This window comes from Chlamydotis macqueenii, chromosome 16 (genome assembly GCF_036417535.1).
Source record: "Chlamydotis macqueenii isolate bChlMac1 chromosome 16, bChlMac1.mat, whole genome shotgun sequence".
Lineage (NCBI taxonomy): Eukaryota > Metazoa > Chordata > Aves > Otidiformes > Otididae > Chlamydotis > Chlamydotis macqueenii.
Window position 1 is genome coordinate 12,152,270 of NC_141571.1, and position 21,802 is coordinate 12,174,071.

The window sequence follows — 21,802 nt, forward strand, 5'->3', positions numbered from 1 at the left end:
AATATGAAAAGTTATCAGAAATTCTGGGTCTCATTCTAGCTCTTTGATGATGTATCCATTAATGGGATCCCTTACGCTAAAAAAAAAGTATTTCATGGATCAAATTAAAAACTGAATAGAACATCGCATATTTCATCAGGTAAATAATTACATCAATAAAGTTTCCGTTCAAAGAAACAGGAATGCTATATAGAGGCTTGCTTAGTAAGACTGTAATTGTAATCCCAGTTCATGTTTTGTTATGTAGCCTATGAAACATTAGAGTTACAGGGAGTTCACAGTACAAAACCAAAATGCATTTGTGTCAGATAAGGAGAAGAAAGACTACAGGTGGTATATTGTTGACATGTACTTTGAGTATAAATGTTTCCAAATCTTTTAAAAGATTGTCATGAGCTGCTGTTTATTTCCTCATCAATTAATCAGGTGGTGTTTTTTAAGGTTGTCAAATATTTTTAATTAAGTTTTAGAAATTTTAAAAACGTTATTAGCCAAACCAGAGTATGAGTGTTCCTTTTTGACACCACAGATTACTAAGAAAGTTAGTAGCTACTGTGCTGGCAGAACTCTACTATCTGGGCTCTCATCTTGAAAATCCATAAGCATATATAATTCACATATTTGAGTAAAATTGTGCTTGATGAAAGACATTCAAACCCTTACTAATACAATTGTGATAAGAACTTGCATGGAACATGTCTGGGAGACAATTTGGAGCATCTCAAATAACCCTGTGGCTCTCACAAAATGGATTGATCTCAGAATGAAAGAGATATTGATAAAACTGAAAACTGTTGTATTTTGGTGCTATTCAGGCACGTTTTAGAAAAGGATCAGGATCTTCAAATCCACAAGACTTGATATCCTTTACATCCTTGTAAAATTATGTCCCCTCTAAGTCACTAATCAGTCTGAGATTACTGCTTCTTTCTGAACCAAAACTCACTACCCCTAAGGTTAGAAGCTAAAGAAAAAAAAAAACAACCAAACACCAAAAACCTATGCCAGCTTGGCTGCTAGCACATCATATAGCAGACAGGTAAAAAGTCCTCGTACACAGCCATGCCTCAGGCACAACTCAGTGATCAGAGACTATCCCCTGGGCTTTGCCAAACACACAGCAGGTTGAATGCAAAAGACAATGAAGGTATTTGTTGAAAGTTCTGCACGTGCTTTTTCTTCATCTCTCTGCCTGTTACATTCTACCAAGCCAGTTATATTCCAAGCAGGGTGCATCTGCAATCAACATGAATGCTTTCCTTGTGAGCACTAAAAGTGAAGCACGCATAATTACAAAGGCAGCTCTTCTATTGCTTCCTATATAGAGTAAGAACTCTGATCCCATTTAATTTAGTTTTCTTTTTCCACCAGATCTCTTGAAATTGAGAGGAATATGACTCAATACAGGACTTCAGAATCTGACAGTTTAAAATAGTATTGGGAGAACTGAAAAAAAAAAAAAAGGCAACTAAAGGTAAGTTGGTCCATCATTTACCATAAATCCACTTAGGTTTGCAAAATCCAAGGAAGTACTCACACCGCACTGATTCTTCTTGCACAACACTCTATTTTGACATGTTCTGTCTTCCAGACTAATAACTACTGGCATCAAACTCCTCTAGTTTTCCAAGATTCATTTCAGAATTTACCACTATTCTTTTATATGTTATTTCTGACTTTTTCTTACTTTTATATTCCTCCTTGATTTTGATTAAATTCTAGCTTGCTAGAGATTTTTGTGAGAATTTTTCCACATCCTCTTTCAAAATAGTCTCCAGAGATGGGAAAAGATATTCTACACCACACTTGCTTTCCCTTAGTGGCTGGTTCAATTCTTTGGCCTTTCAGATTTTTTTTATGAATTATGGTGATTCAGCCCCAATCCAGTTCTCAGTAACAAACACCTTTGACCACTGGATTCAGAGAACAAAATGCCGGTGTGACCCAATGATGCAGCCATTAGCTTACTTTATTTGTGGCTACCACAGTATTAATTCCTAATTTACATCACAAGAAAGGAATCAGATCCCACAAGCTTGAAATTCAATTTTAAAAGTCCCATTAGTCTATTTTGTTACTAAAATCATGTCAGAGTAGAACATTTAGAAGTTCTGCGTCCTCCTTAGCTCTGCTGCTGCTTTCCTCCATTGCCTTCTACCATGTCTCCACACATTTATCAAATTATTGTTTCCACTCACCAACTATCAGGTAAAACTGCAACACTTAATAGGAAGCATAGCAATGAAAGACTTCCTTTACGCATTTGTTTTTTTTTCCTAGGCTCAGTTGCGAAGGCACTGAAATGGTCCCAGAACGCCACAAGATTTCAAATGCCAAACTGACAACAGTCATACTTCCAATGAATGCTCAGCTGTGAATGCTACCCAAGAGGAACTTAAAGATGATGTTCCATCAGTGACAGCTATAATAACCATTTTAATTAAAGAAATGCATCTTTGAAGAAAATTGATGACATTGGAGAAGAAATTAAACTCATGAACTCTTGCAAGCATGAAAGAGGACATTAAAAATTAGGGATTAATGAGAGTATTTTTGAATTTTTAAAACATCTGTTCAGTGCTAAATTTATGCAACTTTGGAAAAGCTTTTAAAAACTTCTTAATTCTTCAGTGATGTTTCTACCAATTCTTAGTTCATACTGTCATTGGTCTTACGAGCAAAGGAACCATCGTGATCATCTGGATTGATCTGAGTCAGTAGGAGGAAATGCTTCTGTTCCACAAGGAGAGTGCTCAGATATTTACAGAATGCTGGAATCCACAAAATCTGATACCTATGTACACAACAGCAGTTGTGGGGTTCAGTATTCATTACATGAAAATACTAGTTTTCTGAGTAGTGTTTTCCTGATAACATTTAAGAATTATTTGGAAGAATCTATCTATATATATATTTTTTTTTTTAATAGACTGGTGATGCAATGAACCTCCAATTAAAACATAATTATTTATTCAGAATTATTAATTAAAAGATTGTTTCCCTAGGAGCTCCTTTGTCCCACGATTTTTGATGTTGGATATTGAAATATACTAGCTTAGTTTTTCCATTTTCTAGCCCTTGTTTTTAGGGGAAATGCATATAATCAATACTTCATGTACAAGAGCTTGAAACCAGGAAATATTGATTGGCACAGATCTTTTCCTTCTTTGTGCTGATTTCCTGATTTTGAAAAGTTCCCTAAGTTTTTTGTAACTCCATCTTTAGTCACTCAAATTTCCCCATACTTCTTCAGCCAAAATAACTTACGTGTATTTTATGATGGATGAGTGAACGTTGTTTTTAATGACTGAACATTCTTCTTCTTTGACACGTTTTCCTAATTACAATGATTATCCAGTATTTTTATTTGATACATGTATCATAACAGGTGTATTGAAAGTTCCTGTATCTTGTGTATTTAAATTATGTCTTTTGGCATATTTAAACATCCTATCAGATAACATTCATTTCATTTGAACTTAATGACAGTTTCTTACCAAAAAAAGCCATAGGGAGTTAAATTTTATTTCAACTATCCATTTATAAATTCAACCTTTAGCAGAAGTTCTCACTCTTGTTGGTAATTATTTGACAAATCATGACAAGTAACCTGTTGGCCTTGAAATGCTTACTAAGTTTGCACACTACATAAAATAATGTCTAGACATCACACTGGCTGCCCTGAATTTCCTTTGGGTCATTAGCTGGGGAAAAAAAAGTCTGTCTGTTGATTCTTGATAATAATTCTTTCCCAAAGATAATTATTTTTCTTCAGTTAAAACTGAGGAAATACAGAGTAGAACATTTACTTCAGTTAAAATTTAGTGAACTTCATTCTGCGATAATAATTACTCCCCAAAGGGAGAGTAGCTCATTTATAGTGCATAGACAACTATTCTTCTGGTTTGGCTGCTTCACCTAAATTTAATTTAGAAATATTCCCTCCCTCATCAAGCTAACTTTGACACAGGGCTGCTGGAGTGCCACCAAATTGGTCAGGCACGATCTGCCCTTGGTGAAGCCATGTTGGCTGTCACCAGCCACCTCCTTGCTCTCCATGTGCCTTAGCATGGTTTCCAGCAGAATCTGCTCCATGACCTTGCCAGGTACAGAGGTGAGGCTGACCGGCCTGTAGTCGCCCGGGTGCCTGTAGTGACCAGACAAGGGGTAATGGTTTTAAATTAAAAGAGGGTAGATTCAGACTAGATACAAGGAAAAACTTTTTACAATGAGGGTAGTGGAACACTGGAACAGGTTGCCCAGAGAGACGGTAGATATCCCATCCCTGGAAACAGATTAGAATCTTATTACGAATCTCATCTCAAACAGCAACAGCAGAAAAATGAATGTAGTGACACAGGTAGGCTACAGACATCCCATGGAAAGGCTTGGGTTAAATGAAAGCTATTTTCAAAATCTAAGGCCTCCAATAAGCACATTTTACATAATTTTGGAAGTGCAGAAGGCCTGTAAAATACTTTGAAATGTCAATCACACCCTATGAGATGAGCTCTTTTGTTTAGCGTCTTCTCACTAAAATTTTGATTTTTTTTTTTTTACATTATAATTAATATGCTTTGCCCTCTTTTGTATATTCCAACTTCTTGGAAGGCTGCAGTTCAACAGTGCTCCCAGTGCAGCATGAACAAGAATTTATCCACTAGCTTAGCATCTCTCACTGTTTTTTCCTGCCACTACTCACTTGACTCTAATCTGTAGAATTCACAGAGGCTAAAATGGATTCAAACTACCTGGGCTGCATTTATTTGAGCCTGATCCTGCAATCAGCTAGCTTCTTTCTTCAATCTATAAAATCTTAATCTCAAAAAAAAAAAAATCATTCATGAAGATAAAAAAAATTCACAATTTCCCCATCTTCAGCAGTAAATACAGAACTCTGATTTTTCTGATAGCAACAAATGCCAAAATATACTTGCAAAGTAATTGTTACATCACTCAAAGGTGCTCATATATTACTTTGAAACCCAATTCAGAAAAGTCCAGAATAAGCATAATACATCTCTAATAGATCAGTTGTCAGCACTACTATAGCTAAAGGACTTGGTATATTAATAACGAGAGATTCTAGACTTGAGGCATCTTTCCTTCTGTCTCTCTAATCTAAAAGTTTTATAATTCTTTTTTCACCTCCTTAAATTCACCAAAGTATTGAACAGTTCGAGCTCTAATCCACTGCCCTTTATAAACTACCAACTACCATTCACTTAGTTTTACATTTTGTTAATTTTCCCTCAATATTATTTGTACACACATGTGTACAAATAGGCACATAAAACTGTTTAAAAGTAGCATTTACAGAATTTTATGGCAATTCATAGTACGCTAATGAATTCAGCCATCTTTGGGCAGGAAGCACTACCAGTGACAAAGTTTTTATGTGACTATCTTTGCTGCTTCAAGATAACTAGAAGGTATTTTTTAACTAAATGATTCTGTGGTGCTCTCCTTGATGATGTATAACGCCATTTACAGTTGTAAGCTGGGTAACAAAATGAATAATCCATCATTGTACTATGAATAGAAAATTAACCCAGATAAAAGTGTTGGAACATCCAATCAGAATCATTAAGTAACCAGAAGACTAAGATTGGTGAGGACACATTGGAAGCAATTATAACTAATGAATATATTAACTTCAGACATGAGAACAGCATGGCTGATATTCTAGTCCATCAAAATAAAATTAAATTGGGGGCGAGTACACACAATATGGAACAGTCTGAAAATAATCAATCACCCATGAATATAATTATTTTTGAAGAGAAAACTTCCCAGCAGTCATACATATTACATCATAGAAGACCTGGTAGAGTCACTGAAGGTGGTGCTGTGTAAAACAACAGAATAAAGACAAGTGCTGAAGAGCATGCTGCAACAAGCAAACAGCATTGCAAAGGGTGGGGGAGAAAAAAAAGATTAAGTAAGTTACACTTTTCCATATAATCCCAAAATTTGTAATTAGCTGATGTGAAGATCATGGACTGTGCATTATACTAATTGCATTAGTTAACATACAATGTAATAATATAGCAGCATATTGATTGAAAAGTCTCAAACTGGTTGCCAAAACCCAAAGTACTGAAATGCTTTTGTCTGTACACCTAGTATATTGTGAAAGAGAATCACTGACCTTTTATTAAAAAAGATCATTAATTCCCTCAAGCATAAACCTTTTACATGTACATTATCGCTTTGCTGTCCTACAAAAAACAGCTCTGGTTATATCAACATCTACCTATTCACCAAGTCTCCCACTACAGTCTAGAGTCCACTAGTGTAACTACTTTCTTTCCATGAGAAAAAAAGTAAAATAATCTTTGAGTTTGCATATGTAGCTCTTGTACTTATTCCAACAAGTTGTGAAATCTCTGCATACCAGAGCAGGTAATGCTTTTTGCATCCATGACACTGCAATATTCATTGACAACCCGGAGTAAGCTCCAAATTTGATTCAACTGTTGTGCCACAATTCTCTGGCAGACCTCTCTTCTGACTGCGCTCTGCAGGCTGTGGAGTGTTGAAACAGTTACCCAAGCATTGCACTAAATAATTCATCCCTCCATCCAATGAAATGTCTGGCCCTTCCACACAAGGGCAGGCAACAGTTTGTTTACATAAAAATCATTAAGTTTTTAAAAAATTTTCCAGCATGTAATAAATGAGGTATTGTTTACTTGTTCATTATTCTAGACACTCGAAAACACATCTCAAAGATGGAACAATGGAACAAACTCAGGGCAAGAATTAAAGCATAAACTTTCACTGGAAGAGACACAGACAGTATCCTCACACTTACAACTTAGCTAGGAATTAATTTAGCTCCATTTTAAAGTAGTTTACAGATGTGGTAAGTGCTGAAAATGAGACATTAAGGCATGTGCATTATGCATTCATAGTGAATTCTGGAGTCACATTATTTTAATGACAAAAGATGTCCAGTAGCATCAAAGCTGGAAGCAGAATTAGTGAGTACTTTCACAAATTTAGACTGAAGGCACTGATGATATGTTACATGTCAGTCACAGCTTGTTTCCAGTCTCTAGTTCTTTCAGAATCAAAGAAACCCACCCACACAAACACCAGATTTTAAAGTTTTAGAATTTGGCAGACCTCACTCTGTCTACTCGTGCAGCCAGCTCTTCTAAAAATCAAGCTTATACATAGTGCCTAAATAAAATCAGAAGATTTTCAGAAATGTTTATCAACTGATGCCTTACATCTTACGAATGGTCACAAACCAGTAACTATTCAGTTGAAAAATGCTGTATACTATAGCAGTATTGTTTCTTTTCCAAGGCTTTTTTTCTCTGAATTCCAAATGAGCTTTACGTAAGAGCCAAGCTGGAATTACCTTAATTAAGACTAACAGTGAAAGATTGATTTTATTTAGCTGAAATAACTTGACAACGTCTTCCTTGTAACTGGTTACCTGTCAGTTTTTAATGGGCTGGTAATTACTCATTTTATCTTAGGCCAAACAGTACTAATAAAGTTTTAAAAACACTGCTACTGCAGAGCTATTATTTCTGTTGTGGACCTAATACACAAGTAATTAAGTCATATAACTGGAAAAAACTCTCAACTTGATACATTAGCTTATTCTAGTTTTGACAATATGATTAAAATTGCTATGAATCTTTCTTCCCCAACAATTTACTCCCAAGTAAAAGTGCTGAGTATTGCTATTTATAATCTAAGACTTCTGTGAACAAAAATGAATAGTTTATAATATGCAAGATGGGAAAAATGTCTAGAACAACACAGAGGAGGAAAGCACTACTGATTTGAAGATGATTACAATGTAGCTGGAGACTTTCAGACTTCAGATCTCCTGAAGAAGCAGGCACCAGAACCCTTAGGAGTTGAGTCTCCAAATCTCCTAACACCTAATCCTTGAATTTCCTGACTTTTTTTTTTTTTTTAATATTTTATGGGTGATCTCCCAAAACAAAAACCTAAAGTCTTCGCAGATTTAATCAGACACAGATGTAAATAGAACTGGTTATATCAACTGGAGATTTGCTTGGTGTTTTGCTCTTGTGACACAATTGAAGTACATGTTCTGGTCCACTCGTCCTGGTTGTTAGACTATTCTGACTTCCAGTTTTAGTGATTACAAAAACCTTCTAGGTTTATCGTCTGTTCTGATCTCCTGGTTACAAAAAACCAAAACACACACACACAAAAAAAAAAAACCAGTCTTTTCTATCACAGCAAACTGGAAAACTAACACAAAGCACTTTTCACTTCACCCCATCAATCCAAATACAAAGCAGGAAGAACATATCTTAATTTTTAGAAGTATATTTCAGTTTGTACAACTGTCACAAAAATGATGGCTTGTAAATGCTATAAATCTGATATGGAAGTTACTGACTGCGAATAAATACAAGACACTAAGCCGTCATTTTTACAGTCACTTCTCTGTTCATTATCATTCTTTAAAATTGATGACCCATTGGATTTTTATTCTCAGCTATCAGAAATCCTTTTTTTTTTTTAAATGCCTAGTCTACCCACATTTCTATTGTTTTTTGATAATAAGTCTTTGTTTCCTCTCACTATTGACTAATAGCTTGAAATTCCCTAGTTTTAGCAGACTATTCTTAGTATTTTTAGCTTTGGTAAAGTATGATGAACTCAGTATGATAGACCCACTAATAAAGTCCAGCTACTTGGACCTTTTCTTTTCAAATGTCTTACTCATCCAAAGAGAAAATCAGAAATACTTCATAGCAGAGATCACATCGAGTTGAGGAACCCACATTATCCCAGAAAAGTGTAAGAAAGCTCAATAGCTGAGCTCAGACAGAACTCATGAACAACTGTCCCATAGCTACTAAGCAACACATTTTCTTTTGACAATCAGAACTCATTCTTATGATATGTAAGAAGGAATCCTTACATCATGAAGCAAGCAGAAATGTGAATCTCCTAACACTTCCATTGTTCTGAACCATCTTTCTTATGCTAACATCTAATTTAACCAGGGCACTCTCCTTCCATTGCCTTCACGGCAGCTAATATTCTGGCCTTTAAATATCATTACTTCAAGGATACCATACCTTCACTGCTTACGGTAGAAAAGAGTCATTCAGGCGAAGGTCTTAGCACACCAAGGTGTGTTTACATCCTTTAAATAGTGACGAGTACAGCAAAAGATTTCCATAGTGCGAGAAAATACATCCACTTCAGTTCAACACTTGTATAAGCTTTAGTAATAGGCAATAAACAAACTGTTCAAGGTTGAGATTTGACTGTTAAAGTGAAGGATATAATACACTGGAGCTATCCGAAGAGACATTATTATGGCATCAAATTTGTGAAAAGAAACTCAAAACCCCTTTCTCTTGTAAAGGAGAAATGAGGAGGAGCAAGCAATGAATTTGTCTTACTTTAAAATACAGGTATCATATACCCTTATTTTCAGTAGTGGTTGAGGCATAGATACCAGACTTATACAAGGAAAGTAAATCCAATGAGGAGACAAATGCTTATCTAAATTCTCATTAATAAGACATTTTTCCTGTGTAATATAGTGAACTTTTTTTTTTCCTCCTACAAATTACAGAAATACTAAAATCCCATTTGATTAGGGCTACTTAGACTAACTGTTCATTGTCTTATCTATTTACTTATTTTGAATACACAGATAAAAATCTACATTGTTAAAATATAGCACCTAGCAGAAGAGAGCCATATTAAAGAAAAAAAAAAATATATATATAAAATATCTTTACCACCTGCCACCACTGGCTGAACTAGATGCTTTCTCCAAACAGAAGCCCGATTGTTACACTGGAATACATGAGAAACTTCATATACCCTTGCTTGCCTTCCACAGGTCTCTATGGAAAGAGCTGGTCACTAGTAGGTCCTTTATGTTTTCCTACTACTGCTCATTAGCTTCACATGCACATAGCACAACTGCCAGCAGCAGGTCTAGTAAGCCTAATCTGTCTGGAGAAAGGTATCCTTTCACTTAAATTTAAGGACAAACAGAACTTATTTTTTATTCATTTCAATGTTAGAGTGATGGTGATGTTTTCAGACCTTGGATTTTTATATTCCTGCACAAGATCAGTCATCCAGTGCACTATTCAAATCTGCCCTGGGGAATTATGGGATGGACCATCACTATCCTTTGCATAAGTAACTGACTAAAGCTTCTCACTATGTAGAAAAGACAGTAGCAGCAGTTATCATTTATCTTTAAAGCTTTGCAGGAAAACTTACCATTTATCATTTGAGATTTGTTGTAACCTTAGGATAATGCAAACAGGGTAAGTTTTGCAGATGGAATTTACTTATCTCTTCCCATTGTAAAGAAAAATATTTGATGGCAATCTTAGGTAGACCTTAAGAAAATCTGAGATAATTTGTTTTAAAAATTTCCAGTCTTTTAACTATGTTAAACTAACACCTATTCCTTTTAAATACTTAATTGTGATGAGGCTTTGCCATGCTTTTTTTTCAGTACAATACATATTTTAACTTGTTTATTTCTTCTTCGCAATCAAATATAACTTCACAGTTTCAGTTCCCATGTAGTTCTACAAAACAAAATGATAGGGCTTCTCAAAGGCTCCTCTCACACATGAATTAGGCACTGAAAACCTTCACAAATGATGCACCCCACTGCAGGCTGCTTACACAAAGATCTGTGTAAAATCACATCTTTACTTCAGCATGTTTGAGATATATAACTATGTGCTTCACTACAATACAACCATTCCAAATCCTTTTGAAGTCAATGACAAGACTTTCACAGGTTTTAGTGTTATCTAGTTCATCTAGCCCTAAATATCATGTCCACACTGTTTTGGACTGTACTGAATTAGGAACACTTCGGTTGAAGCTGCACTTATGTCAATAACAATTCTTAATTTTTCACAATTTAAATCAACTCATTTTCAATTGAGAGAAATTCACTTAGACAAATCACAGCATGAACTGCAGAGCCCTATTCACATATTGTTTTGAAAGATTTCCATGACCTACCACAATTAAAATGCTGCCACTTGCTGAACATCGTGTAGATGTTCTACTTGGAAGGGTGATTTGAAGTACTCTTGAATCTTGCTGTAGAAAATAAAATCAAAATGTCTAAATAGAAATAGCTCTGTGTCTACATTTTATTGCAATCAACCAGAAAAACAAGAGAAACATTTGTCTTTTCTATACTCCAATCACAAAACCAGCCTTCATTTGAAGCCTATACTTAACCTTTTTGTATTAGTGCAGTTTGCTGAAAATCAGAAACATTGAAACATGAAATTGAGCTTAAAAATGTTCTTGCTTATCTAAAAGGAAATGCATCATGCAGCATCAGACATTTCATTATAGTAATATTTTTCTTCTCTCTTTTTCTCTTTGGATCTTTGCCCTTCTGTAATTATCTAACATTAATTCCTCCTCAAGCAAAAAGCCAGATGTTTGCAGCCTCTGATCTCAGACTGATTTTCCGCTAAAAGCATCGAGTCCAGCATTAGCTACTAATGGCTGTCTTCCTTCCATTAACCCAGATACAGGTAGCACTCCCAGAAGAAGGAGCTGACAGTATCCAGGTTTGAATGATATTTTCTAGAAAGATATGAACCACTAGACCATGGTCAGTGTCTAGACACATGCTCAAATAAATACCAAAGACATATCCAGATAAGATTTCGGTGGGTTTTTTTTTTTTGTTTACAGACCAATTGTGGAACAGCTAAAAGGCTGCTTCTGTGAATTGGTTAGTTTAATTATCTTATTAGTATGAAAGCTAATTTGTAAAAACAGTTTTTCCATTTCTGTAGTGGTTTGGAGGTGCAGTTAAAATGATTCAGATTTGGAACAATTCTCTCCTGCAATGTTTTTGTGGTCTACACTTGTGTATGAGGCTCACCACTAGGATTTAAAGTGCATTTCTTTCAGTGTCTCCTACTCAAGTTTTTCTTACTATTTAGTCTGGAATAGAGAAGCTTATCAGATGCTTATAAGATAAAGGTTCAAATCTCTGTCTGAACCTATTCCTTGTACTCAGATTTCTTGTCTATATCTCATAAAAGTTAGTTCTTCATGTAGCCACAAAATTTTCAAAGACCATTTTCTTTGCCCTAAAAATGGGAAACTTTTACACAATGAGGGAAAAGATGTTTTCTGCTGAAATGTACCAACGCTCTTCTCAGCACTTCTGCTTCGCTTAAGAATGGTCCAAGTATTACCATTTTGGCTGCTACCAACATTACACTAGGCATGTTAAGGGATCTTGTATGAATATACTGTCAAGAAGGCACCATACAATTCTGCAGGTAAATGATACAGTTGCCATAATTTCAATGGATTTTACATAAGCTCCACTTTTCAGAAAGATTCCGCTGACAGTCTGAGTTACTGGATAGTACTCAAAATCTATACAAAGTGAATCAAGAGTTATTTACATATGTACAGGAAGTCTGTCATTAGTACTGAAGTGGCTGGCAGCAAAACAGTACAGCCAACTCTAATTTCAGTGATCTTTAAATTCCTGACTGAACGGTTATCAATATCTGAAACCAAAGTATTTGTATACACTGATTTAGGGGAAAACTTGCCTTAATAACTACATGAATCCACAATTATTGTAAAAATCTGAATATAAAACGTTGACCAAGACTTACTGCCTAAAAATATTTATCTTGTTCAGGCCAATCACATGCTTACATTACAATGCTTATTATGTTAATTAGGATTGTATTGTTCCTGTATCCTGTTCTATTGTCTTGTTTTACACTTTGCAAGTAGATCTTCCCTTCCAGCATTCCCTGAAACCTGAACCTTCTTCTGGGAACCTTACCCAGGAAGTTTAGTAAGGACTTTCCTGGTAAATTTAGTAACTCCAAAGGCATGAAATCAGTGTCTTGATGAAGACACTGGAGTGAGATTAGATCTAGCCATTGTACACTACGAAGTGCTGTCCTCCAAGGCTGTCTCAGACAGAATACCATTACTCATGTGTAGGAGCACTGGAAGGTGGTTCTAGGGCTATGCTGTAGATATCCTGTAGAGGAAAACTGAGGTACATCTGACATTTGGTCCATTTTTTTTCAGCTATGCTTATCTGTGCTGCAGAGAGTCTGAGCTGCCAGCTACTCCACCTGCCCTTTCTAGGAACTATTGGTCCACAATTCTTGTGAATGCCCTAGTATCCTCAAAAGGAATCTGAGATAAGCTGACTTATGGGCAAGAGGGCACTCAGACTGTGAAAGGATAAAATGGATGCCTGGGGCCAAGCCTAAATACCATACTCAAATATTAACTCACCAAGCAGGTATGGCATGAATATAGCCTGTAAGTCTCAAGTTGGAGCTAGACTTCTCTACCAAACTTGAACAAAAGAACTTCATTTTACTTCTGTGCTTTTTCTGTATGTATTAAAAATGGACCTTCATTTCAGAAGGGGGAAATGACATTTCCGCTATCCATTTTCTAGTGCTTTCTAATTTAGCTAATCATTCCAGGAATTTTAAAAAACCAATAATTACATTTAATTTTATCTACTCATCTATTTCTGGAAGTCATGATGTACAAAGCACCACATTAATAAGACAGACTTAATGTTAATGGCAGTTTTTAAATGATATTCCAAGAGGCTGTTTCTGCTATACTAGTATGTATAAATACAAAGGAATGCATCAGCAATAATAGAAACATAAGGAAACACAATTAAGTTGTGGTGCATTAGGAGTAGACTAGTGCTTCTATTCCCTTTGGATACATTTGTAATATTTAATCTAATCGTCATTCAGCAGTAGATACAATTCCAGTCTACATCAAAGCAACTAAAATACTGCTTTGATGGTTTAATAGTAGCTGGCAGTGTAATGACAGGTGACCACAACCACAACCTAATTTGAAACAAGCTGCAATGTTTGCTGAAGACACAACACTGAATTCTGTGAAGCATATTTCTTTGAAGTGAGAAATTCAGAGACTAGAGTAAATTTTGAGTACTGTGCCCAATATACCTTCCCCATCAATACTGCCTTTAACAGCTGATTCAGTGAGTATATTATTCAACTGCAGCCATAATATTGCTGCGTGTTTAGCACTCATGAAAACTGTCATTATAAGACTTCTACAAGACATCACACAGTTGTATTAGCAACTGGGCATGGGCTTTTGAGAAACTAAATTAGGATAAACACAACAGCATCAGTTACAATGGTGTGGCTTTCATTGCCATGCCCTTCATCACTGGACACACTGGATTTTCCTTACTGGATAGGAAAAACCACAAGCATCCACTTTAATGAGAAATAATAAAAACACTTTTTGTGCGGTTACTTTTTAAAAGTACTCTACTTTGGAAATCCTTCTTTAGTAAAGTGTTACAATAAATGTAAGATTGCCAAAACAGGAAAAGATTAATTACATGAGGTAGTAGCTAAAAATTACAAGATGCAACAAAAATTGCTTATCTACTCCAAAGTTTCACAGTAGATGAGGCTTTTGAAATATTATAGGTTTGTTATGTAAGGATATACCTGGGGATTTTATATGCAGCTATATTCTTTAGAATTAGTATACACCATTTCTGAGCTTAATCACAATGAAGACAAAAAGAATCATTTGCTACTACATGCATTACTCAAATATTCAGAGGGCCACAATTTAACACACTGCTATGCAAAAGGGGCTCCGAAGTCATGAGAGGTCTTTCATATTTCTCAGCTTCAGCTTTGTAATATACTGGGATGTTCAGGAGGTTAGAGGCAAAGAAGAAAGGTGTAATTTTACAGCTAACTGCCTGTATTGTATAATCCAACAGGCTATGCAAAATCTATCTCAAACGTGGCTGGAACGGAGAGGTGGGTGAAGATATGTTCCCCTGCAATCCAGCCTCATTACACTTGCAGAAGATCAGAGTTTCACATAACTTTCCACAACCCATCTGTAAATCTTAGTACAACATTAAGAGCAGCATTTTTATTAGGAAGAGATATTCCCTCATCACTAATAGTAGCAAAATATATTTACCCTTCAAAACATCAGCTGTATGGCATTAAAACATAACTCCTTTGAAATTCAGTAGCTTTCTTCAGGGAAATAGTGTAAAACATAACAGATTAAAAGGCCCTTTCATGAAGCAATGAATTAGGGCTACTTGTTATCAAAATTCTGTGCGCATTCATGTAGCAGAGAAAAAAATTGCAAAGATTAATTGGTAGAGACAAAATTTGCTCTTAAATATCCTGTAAACTGAAGTGAATCAGAAAATCAATTCCCTACATATGTTTTAATCCAAACAACAGGAGCACATTTGTAGAAAGAAGCTGTAAAGAATATATTATCTTGGAGGGTTATACTACTTAGTTGGACAATTTTTATGAGTGTAATAATCAACTTTGAAAGATATTTAAGAAACATAACTGCCTAGCAACACACTGATAATTCTTATAATAGACAATTTTAAAAGTCTTGACACTGGAATTAAGATTAAACTTCAGTTAAATGAGTTGTCTCTGAAGTTGTTATAAAAATTAATGGGTGAACATTCTCTACCCTTCTGAAGTTCCTGTCTTCCTACAATTTTGTGCAAATTGTGACAGAATAGACAACTTATGAGATCAGGGATTGTCAGATTTTCTACTGTATACCACAGTCCATAAAGCCCTCCTCTTAATTAAATATTTTAATCATAGAATAGTTTGAGTTAGAAGGGACCTTCAAAGGTCACCTAGCCCAACCTCCCTGCAAGGAGCAACTTTACATTGTAGCGGTTAAGAGTTTTGCCAGAGAGGCCAAAAAAATACACTGCGTTTTTCCTTTAGGTTGATTTTGAAATTGTGTGATTTGACATCTCAGGGAGAAAAAGTATGGACTGGTTAATATGATTACACACGCTGAAAACAGTTAAATGTGGTTTGCTTTAAAACATACTCTGTTTTGAAGCCTGTTTTGTCCTTTACATAGCTGCAAAACAGATCTTTAAGTAACATTTTGCATGAGCTTATTGCACTGTGCTATATAACACTAAAAAGGGTAATGATAGATTTGGATTTATGTAAGACTCCTTAAAATTCCAATAAATTACAAACTGCATACAACAGAGAATGAACTATTACACTGTAAATTACTTTGCTTTCAAGCTAAGGAGTTTGTGACTAATTAAGTAAGCTTTAGAAATGTAGAAAGGCCAGTAACACTGCAGAGGATGTTAAGGGACCAATTTTGCTTTTTTTGTGCATAGTTTTAAGTTGTAGGCAATTAACAATTTCACTCTTCCAAGAAGCCTTCTAGATCACCTGGGAATGCTGTTACTCAACCGCCATTTTGGAGAAAATGGTGTCCACCTATCTAACCCACAGCTGGAGGACTGCACAACACTTTGGCTAATCCTCACCCAGGAGTCCTTCCCACTGGCTGCTAATGGCCATTTTTCATTTTGGCTCTGATGAACCTATTGGAGGCCAGTAATCAAGTGACTTATCCAGACAACAATAAAGAGGAACCTCAACTTAAAAAAAAAAAAAAACACCCAACTGTTAGAATCCAGATTGGTAGGTACTCTTTTTTTGCAAAGTTTTGAAATTGGCAAGAAGTTATAACCCATAGAGTCTTCAGGAAGATAATGTCCTATAAATCCATACAATGTTTTAAAAGAAGTTTCAGGGTTTTTCCATCAATCATCATAAACATTTATGCTTGCTCATCAGCAACAGAAACACCGAAGTAGAATTTCTAGTGACACTGCTTTCTCCCAGATGACAGAAGCCCATATGTTGCACAAATTTTAACAGAGCTAAGCTGTGTTACCGCATAAACAAGTGTGCATATGTGTGTGTGGAACAATGCTCTAACATATTTTTTTGTTTAAATCTAAAGCAAAGGAAAATGAAGGCATTAATAACTATCTGTAATCCAGTCCCACTAATGTACAAGTGGTACCACCCTTCCAGAGCTGGCACCATAACGGTCATCCCAGCGTACCAACAGTTTCCATACAATTAGAATGAAATCTCTGCAGGCAGACCAACAATTTTACAATCCCAGCAATCAAAAAAAGTTCATGACATGCAACAGAGATCTTTAAACATATGATAATATTTCATTCTGTTTTATACTCCTTGCAGAGGGGTTGGACTAGATGACCTTTAAAGGTTCTTTCCTACCCAAACTATTCTGTGATTCTGTGTTCATTTATGCTAAACTTAAAAACTGCCATCACAGACCTTTGGAAACCCCTGGCTTCAGTTAAACTCTGGAGAACAGGATGAATGTTCAAGACACATTTTTGTACCTTTTAAACTGCTTTCCTGAAGAGCAGTCACAACTCAAAGCGAACCATAAGGGTTCTTAAAAAGAATTGGAAAAGTTTAATTGTTACTTAAAATCACTAATTAAAATAAAGCAGTTTCCTAAAGACTTTTTCTTCTACTATAAAGACATAATTAACTGTAACAGTGTCATGTGCCCTTATTTTCAACCTATGAACCATAACCTAGAACCCAACCCATTATCTTCCTCCAGAGCTTCTAACACAGAACTTGCTCTTAAGTGAAGTTATATTCTCAATTCTTTACATACCTGTCAGGAAATTACGATGTAAAATTTACATCTTCATATTACTGGCAGGTATTTAATATAAATCTTACACTCCACTGAAAAGCACTCCAAAACAAACCCCAAGAACCTTGAACATCAGTTATATATTCTTCACTTAATTTTTATGAGCACTTAGTAGGTTACCCTTTGTTTTGATTTCTTTCTTGAAGTCTAATTATTCCATATGTCCTTTCATATTTTGTCTGATTTGCAATTGTATTTCTCATCATCATTTTGTGAAGATATGCTGCTATTTCCTCTGGTTTCATTCTCTCTTTTATGTTTCACTTGTACAAAATTAATTACATTGTACCTTCAAGCATAATTTTAACAGTGTCTCCATTGCACTGTGTCTGCCTTTAATTAATGCTCTTCTAATGTAGGTTTTAGAGCCAAATGGTGCAATATTCTGAGCATCAAAGAAACAAAAGATCTAACAAAGCTGAAATGAAAGAACCAGACAAAGAAGCAGACAATATATTCTCATTTGAAAAGTGTCTCTTCAATTTTATTTTAGATAGCAGAACCAAATAGCGTTTCTACTCTTTCCTCATTTATCATCAAATTTTGTGGTAAGGCTTACTCCAATCTGGGAATAAATCTGTGATTTATTAATTGCCTGCCTATCTATTATAACTTCCTATTCCACATCCCTCTGGTAAGAATCGTATTTTTAAAGACCTGGGAAACCATGGAGCTCCTCCATCAAACACAATATTCATGCACTTCCACATTGAGGCAAATAACACTCGAGTTCTCTATTGGTTGTCTATTCAAGAGGGCAATGGGAAAGCAATATTCCATGGATTGGTCCATTTGCACATTTTTTGAAATGCATAGCATTCTCTAAGCATTGATCTAATACATTTTCAGCAAGGAACTTAAGCCTACCACAGACACCAAGGTATCCAATTGTAGTTCCATGGGACTCTGGATATTTCAGACTCATTCAGATCTTTGGGTTTCAGGGACTTCAAAGTGAAGCCTTGGGTGTTTCCAGTTTCTATTAGGCAGAAAATGGTTTTTACTGAGGTCAGGAGTTTTCTTATCACATTACATTTCAAAAATTCATTTTCAACATATGGAAAGCATGAACAAAAGAGAGCTTTTACAACTTTCTGAGCAGTAAAAAACAATTTGTCAGCTGTATACAGCTACTTAAGTAAACTCAGGTCAGTACCAAGATTTAAACTGCACTTTTTGTTAGATATTCAGATAAAGATGACAATGGCATCAGTTAAAAATAAAGTGCCTGTCACAGTTGCAGACTCTATTGAGCAACAGAGTTTATAGATCTCATACTGACTTTTTTATGCCCAAAGGTCATGCACGGTTTTCAATAAGACCATTTCCTGGGCGGTAATAAACAGAATATTTGTGAAGGAGATGATTATAGGTAATTAAACCATTAGGGATTTAGTTCTGCTGGATGGAAGCACTAAGTTTTAAAACAGAAGTATGAGTTTCATTTTTTTTTTTTATTTGTGATTTAAAGGGGTCAAATTAAAATTATTTTTACCTAAAAACGAGGGGGATTGACTGATAATTATTGTAATGCAATATACTTTTAATGGGGACAAAGCCTGTCCTGGGATTTGCATGAATGGCTATCACTGACTTTGATCAGCACTCTATCCACACATCAAAAGACATACCTAGTTCTAAATCACTTTTGCTCGTTGTTTGATAAGCACTAGTCAGTTGAAGTGAAGTTTGCACACCGCTATCACCTGATACATTGATCTGAATTATGCAGAAGTAACTTAAGTTTCTGGACTTATGTTTGTTTAATTTTACGACAAAAAGCACACTTCGGAGCACTGTTATATAGAAAAGAATCAAAAGCTTTATAGTTGAATAAGAAGTAAAGGAAATAAAACTAGGTGGGTCATATTTAGAGCCTAGCAAACCTGACAATGTCTCTTTAAGGTGAAGGAATAATACAGTTAGTCAAAGTTCTACCTTTCATAGTTTTATAATGTCAAGAGAACAGGATTTCAAAGCATGACATTACACAGGCTCAGTCTTTTCAAGAACACAAAAACTTTGATTTCAGAAACAATTGAAAGGAAAAATGTGACTCTGAAACAAAGCACTCCACACACATTTTTAGTGCCACATGTTCAGACTCAAGGGCCATATGCCCTCACATTAGTTAATACAGAAAAAAAGCATTTCCAAATCACCTTTGAAATTCCAGTTCTTAAGACAGTAAATTTGAAACTGGCCAGTAGGAAGGAGCCAGAACTACATTTTGAAACATTAAATACCTTAAAACACCTTTTGTATCTCAATTGTGCTTTCATCCCTGAATCTTTTTCTTTGAAGATTTAACAATGGATCATCTTTTTTTTCCTCCTGCAGCTTCCTTCTCAACTCTAAAGGGGAACTTTCCACACAGTAAAAAATATGGCAGTTACTCTTCATATGCCAAAAGATCAAAATGTTCAGAGAAAATAAAGATTCAATTTAAATATCTCGCATACATTGTCGATGTGGTTGAATTACTCTTTTCCCTTTAACGTCTGCTAATACTTGTTCTTCTAACAAAGGCAGTAGTCACAATAGTGTTGCATCACTGAATTCAGAATATATCCCTTTTGCCTCAATCTCATAGCAATGAGCACTTTCACACACATGAATTTTGTGCCTCAATAACTTGTATTGCTTATGGGACAAACATTAATAAATGTAACATTCCACATAAAGAATAATGTTCTTTGGGTAGTATTACATGCCAGCTTCAGAGCATTCACAGAACTTTTTATCAAAATGAAGATAAGGGCAAAAGCCTCACATGATACATTAACAATACCCTCTCCTACAGTCTGACAAAACGGGCAGGTCCTCTTGACATCTACAGGCATAAATAGCATCACAAGCACTAAAATGCTGCAGAATAGATCAGCAGACAGTAAAACATCTGGTTCCATTGTCTTTTCATTGATTTGACATCATTGATTCATGTGTTATTACTGGAATAAGGTATCATTTTAGAGGCATACAAAGGATATTTTAAAGATACAGTGGTATCTGAGAGCAGCAGCAGCTCTATAACCTTATTCACTTTACTAAATGAACTGGTGTGCACTTTTTGACCAATTACTATGATAAGCTCATTCTGAGCACCAAGAGACAGGTGGATAACATTAAGTATGTGCTGGAATTTTTGACAATAAAAATACCAGAAAAACAGTTGAAGAATGTCAAATACACCACTGCAAAGCGCCAAAGCTTCAAAATGAGTGAACTAGAAAACTGAATATAATAACTGAACAACTTCAGTACAACCAAAAACTGCTGTGGAAGGTATATCCAGTCTTTCTTGCTGCAGTTAATTGAACAATTCTCACTGCTCTGCATCCAACTAAAAGAGGGCATCTTAAAACAACCCCTCAGCACGAATTACTTTTCAACAGTTCAGAAAACTACAGCACTTTGGAGTTAATTTCTAACTTTCTCACATTTAGCACATGCACATAAGTTCTGGCATGCTTTGATCTTTTCCTTTACAAGATAGGGGTTGATATTATAGTGCACAATTTCTAAAAGAAAATTAAAGCAAATTAAAGGCACCACTAAAACATTGATTTTTTTTTTTTTTTTGTGCTAAATGACCTCAAATAGGGATAAAACATCTCTTTGGCTCAAAATGGAACTGATCAATTGTTCGACAGTCGGAATTCATGCAGTCTTATTTAATGATGTGCTCTAATGGCAGCCTTTTTAGGCTTCATTTCCCAATGGCAGTACACAATGACACAGAGGAAAAGTCATGTAGTGTACTATAACAATATCATGGATTGATGCTAAGATATAAGGGAAAGAAAGCAGTACCAAACTGTTCACATTTTTAAGGAAGCACACTGATAGGTGGGTGGTCTGTGCAAACTAGCCCCTAGCAGCTACAATATGCACTCTTCTGCAGCTGCACAAACACGCACAATTGCACTTGAAAACAAATTAATTTCAGCCATTGGAGACTTGCTTTTCAAGAGTGATACTGGAGAGTTTTACAGGCATAGCTATTCACACATGATCATCTGCAATATGTTCACAAGTGTACACATCAATAAAATACTGTTTCCACATTTGCATGTTCATCTAAAATTATCTGACTTGCTAACTGCTACCAACATTTCAATGCGAGTATATTAAACACAAGTTTATTACAAAAAAAACCAAGCTTTGATACTTGTGGGCTATTTCCAGA